Source organism: Marmota flaviventris, chromosome 15 (assembly GCF_047511675.1).
Source record: "Marmota flaviventris isolate mMarFla1 chromosome 15, mMarFla1.hap1, whole genome shotgun sequence".
Lineage (NCBI taxonomy): Eukaryota > Metazoa > Chordata > Mammalia > Rodentia > Sciuridae > Marmota > Marmota flaviventris.
This window is the reverse complement of record NC_092512.1, coordinates 11728440-11734645: the sequence shown is the minus strand read 5'-3', so window position 1 is coordinate 11734645 and position 6206 is coordinate 11728440.

Here is a 6206-nt window from a genome sequence, read left to right as displayed (position 1 = left end):
TAAGCACTTCATTAACTCCTTAAGGTCACAGGGAGTGATTGGAAAAGGCATGGACATGGGGCAGTTCTTTTCCCTCTTTCTACAAGTGTCCTTTAAAATAAAGACTGCTGCAGGCTGGATCATATAACCTGTGCCTGGTACTTGACACAGAGTTGGTGTTTAAAATGTTACTATCTGTTGTGCAAAGCCCTGCAGGGCAATGTCCAGATGCACTTCCCGGAGCCCTGGCCCTTGAACACCTCCAGACTCCTGAAGCTCAATTCCACATTTCTTTCTGACCCATGGTGACGTTTCTAAAGAACCACTGTCCACTTGGAACCATGGTACAGGCTCCAGGTTGTCCTATTTAACCATCCCCTGCCCATCTTCATGAGGAACACACCATGTGTTACTCTGTTCCAGCAGGTTTGTATGGAATCCTGAAGGCTCCAGTTTGGCAGCCCTGAACACAGGCAGTTCACACCCGTACAGCAGCCCTCCAACTGGTGAGTGAAGTCCGACAATTTGCCCGGCTTGGCCTTCACTGTGGTGGCTCAAGAAGGCCATGTCAGGCCTGTGGAAGGGAAGTCTTCTTCCTGTGCCTCTCATAGCGTAGCCAGGTGTTCAGCAGTCCCCCTTGACCCTGGCAAGAACTCACAGCCCAGGCACCTCGTCTCTGTTCCCAGTGACCATTCTGCTAGAGAGTTGCTTAAGCAAAATGTAGGACCCCTCCCAGCCACTGTCAGGCACTTGTGTCTGCCTGCTTCTTCCTTGTGCACATCTGACACACAACTAGCTCTCTCTGGGAAGATTTCAAATCACCATGTAAATATTTTCTGCATGACATAGTAAGACCCATTTATTCACCTGTTAAAGAGCCAAAGGAGCCCCTTAAGAAAACCCAGCTCATCCTCACCAGTACACTAAATGCACCCAGAGTGGCACATGTATAATTTATCCTCCAGAGTTTTCCAGACCAGCCCCCGCCCCTCTTTACTTGCCTTGACTCATGGTTCCCCATCTTGAGGGAGATGTAGGAGGGCGAAGGCAGCCAAGGCAAAACTGCAAGTGAGGAAGTCAGGGACAGGGCCAGACCAAAGGAGCCTGGAGAGGGTCTTCCAATGAGGTCAACTTCCCAGTTAACAAAAGTTCTCATTGACACAAAGGGAGACCCAATCAGACAGATACTTTCATACTTGTGCCCCTAAACCCGGAATCCAATAGAAAAACTAAGATAGACATGTGGACATAGGGGACACCAACGACCAGTAGTGAGGAGAGCATGGACAGGGGAGATGAGGAAGGGAGGAAATCCCAGGGACCATAAAAAGAACAAGCCAAGGCAATCCCGCATTGTGAGCTCCTGTAAAATTAAAAGAAATTTAAAAGTATCCAATACATAAGGGTACAGAGTAAACACCTTCATTCATAATATTAGGGGCATAGGAAGAAGGGATGAGACCAAAGCAAGACTGAAATTCTGTTGGGCAAACAAGTCCCATAGCTCCATGTCCAGCATCTGGGGCACATGGCATTGTGATGTTCTCTCCAAAGATCTTGTGTAGCTCTGCCCCTGTGGCCACGTTGTTTACAGCCTAAGTGGCCTTTCTGTTGGCTTGACTCTGCTCAATTCCTGCCACTGTCCTAGGATAATGTGCCACATTATTGGCATTTCTTAAGCTTGTGGGTCTCCATTGCACCTTCAGCTTCCTCCTCCCATCTCCTCCCATACTGCCCTCTCAGCGGGTGCCCCCAGGGACTCTAACCCTGCTGCACCTTCCCTGGCCTCCAAAACCTTCCTTTGAAATCTTGGTGGAAGCCTCCATGAGCCCCTCACTCCAGCATCCTGAATTCCTGCAGAACCAGAACCACGTGGTTGATGCCATGGGCTGCTGCCATCTTGAGTAGTAGCCAAGCCTCCAGGGACCCTGGCTTAAGCAGCCCCTGAATGCCTAGGTAGCTGAGCATGTTGAAAAACTTCCTAAACCTCTTTATAAAATAAGGGTGCCCCACTGGTCTCTTCTCAAGAGAATTTTTATTTTTACTTCCTTGAATCTGAGAGGTGTGTGCTCTTGCCAATTCCTAAAATGACCTCAACTCAAGCCATCTTCCTCATTGTTTATGGGCAGCATCCTTAGCATTTCTTTAGTGGTGGTAATTAAGTCTTTAACAACTACAACTTCCTTAGCCCCAGCTTTACTCCTGCCTTTCAAGTCCAAGTTTTTCAAATATTTCTGCTCTGCTTTCTGCTCCTGAATATCACAATAAACTTGGCTAAAAGCCACCAGCAATATCTATGCCACTGCCTAAATACTATGCTGTCTAGAAATTTCTTCCACCAGATAAACAAACTGATATCAACTTTTGATTCAGAAAGTCTCAGGACACTGGCAAAATTAGACAACTTCTCAGCCAGAAGACGACGTGGATGGCCTCCAGTCCGATTACCAATAGAGTCCTCTTCCTGTGAACCACTTGAACCCTGTTTTTACTGTGCACAGTTCTGTTGGCCTTCTGGTCTTCTAAGCTCCCACCAGGAACACCTACTAAGTTTCACTTAAAACTAAAGCTTTTCCAGCTTCATCATTAACTTTTCCCAAATCCTCCAACAAATTCCAAAAAGCTCCAAAAGCTTCTGAACCACATGGTCAGGTTAGTCACAGCAACAACCTCACTTCTTGATACAAATTTCTCATTAGTCAGGGTTCTCTAGAGGAATAGAACCAACAGGTTATATGTGGTGTGTGTGTGTGTGTGTGTGTGTGTACATATATACAAATATATATGATCATAAAAAAGGGATTTATTAGATTGGCTTACAAAATCAGAAGCTGGAGAGTCCCACAATGGCTGTCTGTAGGCTGGGGAGCTGATGCTGGAGCCGCAGAACAAGAAGGATCAATGATGCCACCCCAATCTGGGTCCAAAGGCTTGGAAACTCTGTGGAGATTTACCTGTTCTCAGGTGATCACAGCATCAATCAAGAGTCTACTGAAGAAGAATCAAGCTTGCATCTGCTACTGCTTCCAATTTCTATTACGTTCAAAATTTTGACCTCTTGGACGGTGCTGCCAATTCTTAAAGTGGGTCTCCTCTTCCATTTGCTATCACATATGCCAATCATTCCTAGAAACACCCTCATTGACACAGCCAGAAGCCTCTTAATCTTAGGCCTCTATATCCAATCAAGTTGTCAATTCAGATTAGCAATTACAACATCCATTCCTGCCATAAAAACAGAAAGAATTAACATGAAGACTACACCACACCTATGATCTAAATCACTCACATGGGCTGTGGATGTGGCTCAAGCGGTAGTGTGCTCACTTGGCATGCGTGCAGCCCGGGTTCGATCCTCAGCACCACATACAAACGAAGATGTTGTGTCCGCCGGAAAAAAACTAGAAAATAAATTTTAAAAAATAAATAGATAAATAAATCACTCACATACCCCTTTAAGTGAAGAAGAGCAATCACAGAGGATATATCCCACAGAACCTGCTGTATATAACACAATCACCAGATATACAAGAAGAACCCCATTTATTTGAGACCTACCGGAAAAGCAGAATCCTCAAGCTCTCTCTCTCCGCCCCCTCTCTCTCTCTCACACACACATACACACACACACACACACACAAAACAAAAAAAAAAAAAAAAAAAAAAAAACACCATATCAAAACACACCACTAATCATCATCAAAGAACTATCAGGGAAAATATACCACAAAGCCCACTGGGAAGTATATGGAAAGATTTACAAGAACATAATATCCTTTTTTTAATATATTTTTTTGTAGATGGACAGAGTATCTTTATTTTATTTACTTATTTATTTTTACGTGGTGCCAAGGATCAAACCCAGTGCCTCACCCATGCAAGGCAAGTGCTCTAACACTGGGCTACAACCCCAGCCCAAGAACCTAATATCTTAATGCAAGATAAGGCTTTGCCCTAAAAATACCCACATGTTGAAGTAGCACAGATGAGGCTAGACACCAAGGAACTAGCAGGAAGCAGGTTTGTTGACTGCAGGGTTCAGAGGAGGGTCTCACCTAAAAATTCTTCCTCTGAACACCAGATCCAGAAAGTTTTAGAATTTTATACCCAGTATGTAGGGGAAGGGCCTCAGAGGTTCACAGTCTGCAGAAGTTCACCTAAAAGTAGGTTTATTCTATTGCACTGGGCAATCTGGATATAACCCAGGTCTAGATACAAAAATAAACCAAGGACATTATCTGCAAAAATCAATACCTGGGAAAGGGGGAGTTCCCCGCCCCCACCCCTACCCCAGCTGGTTTCCTAGGAACCTAATTTGCACAATTTCCTCTTATCTTTGGGTTGTAAAGGACTTTCCCTAGGATCTAACTACTTTTCTTGTAAACAACCCTGTGAAGGCTCCCCACCCAAAGCCTCATTAAAGGATCTTGTGTTCCCTTATCACATTCTGCTTTTGTAAACAAAATTCCCACCTGAGAACTTTCACAATCAGTATATCATTTTAGACTAGAAAATTTACAACACTAGATAGCCCATAAATGTTGTGAAAAATTAGTAAAGGGGTGCTCAGCATCTAGAGTGCTAATTCCCTTCAGTCCCACAGCCAATTTTAGTAATTGTGTGACAGAGAAATAGAAAATAGGAAGCTTAAATACATTGAATTCTTTTGCAGAGATTCTTGCTGATAGTCTAAGAACAATTATGGTGAGGGTCTCTGGAGAAGCCTAATTAAGATTTTCTGTAGAGAAAGTGTGCCACTATAATGAAGAGTGGAAGAGAATTCCATTTCAACAAATGCATAAAACACAATATGGCAATACAAGAAAACAAAAAAACTAGGTGACATTATGTCTCCTGAAGTCCATAATTCACCAGCAACTGATTCCAGATATAGACACTGATGAAATGCCAGATAAATAATTCAAAAGAATGATTACAAAAGTGATAAATTAATTCCAAGATAACACAGAAAAATAATTAAATGAATTAAGGAAGTCAGTACAGGATATGAATGAGAATTTCAATAAGGAGACAGAGATACTGAAAAAGAACCAAACAGAAAGTTTGGAAATGAGAGGCATAATAAATCAAATAAAATATTCAATTGAAAGCCTCTCTAATAAAGTAGACCATGCTCAAGAATTAATCTCAGAACTACAAAACAAAATGGTCAGCTTTGAACACTCAGACAGTATTAAAGAAAAGAAGTAACTATGACCATAATATATAAGATCACTAGGGCAACATAAAGAGACCAAATTTAAGAATCATTGGAATTGAAAGGGGTCTGTGAAATTCAACTAATGGGATGAATAACCTCTTCAAGGAAATAATAACAGAAAATTTTCCAAACATTGAGATAGACATTCAGGTACAGGAAGTATTCAGAACTCCATATAAATAAGATATTTTTTAAAAAAAGAATCTCTCTATGACATATTATGACTAAAATATCTAACACAAAAAACAAAGATAGAATTTTTAAAGTCTCCAAAGAAAAATGTCAGGTCTCATTAGAGGCAACACAATCAAAATACTTCTGATTTCTCAGCACAAACTCTAACTTCCATGACAGCTGGAAATGAAAGGTTTCAAGCTCTGAAAGAAAATAACTGTCAATCAAGAGTGCTATTTCTAACTAGGGATAACAGGAACATACCTCAATATTGTAAAAGCAATCTATGCTAAGCCTCAGGCTAGCATCATTCTGAATGGAGAAAAACTGAAGGCATTCCCTCTAAAATCTGGAACAAGACAGGGATGCCCTCTCTCTCCACTTCTGTTCAACATAGTTCTCGAAACACTGGCCAGAGCAATTAGACAGACGAAAGAAATTAAAGGCATCAAAATAGGAAAAGAAGAACTTAAATTATCACTATTTGCAGATGACATGATTCTATACCTAGCAGACCCAAAAGGCTCTACAAAGAAACTATTAGAGCTAATAAATGAATTCAGCAAAGTGGCAGGATATAAAATCAACACGCATAAATCAAAGGCATTCCTGTATATCAGCGACAAATCCTCTGAAATGGAAATGAGGACAACCACTCCATTCACAATATCTTCAAAAAAAATAAAATACTTGGGAATCAACCTAACAAAAGAGGTGAAAGACTTATACAATGAAAACTACAGAACCCTAAAGAGAGAAATAGAAGAAGATCTTAGAAGATGGAAAAATATACCCTGTTCATGGATAGGCAGAACTAACATCATCAAAATGG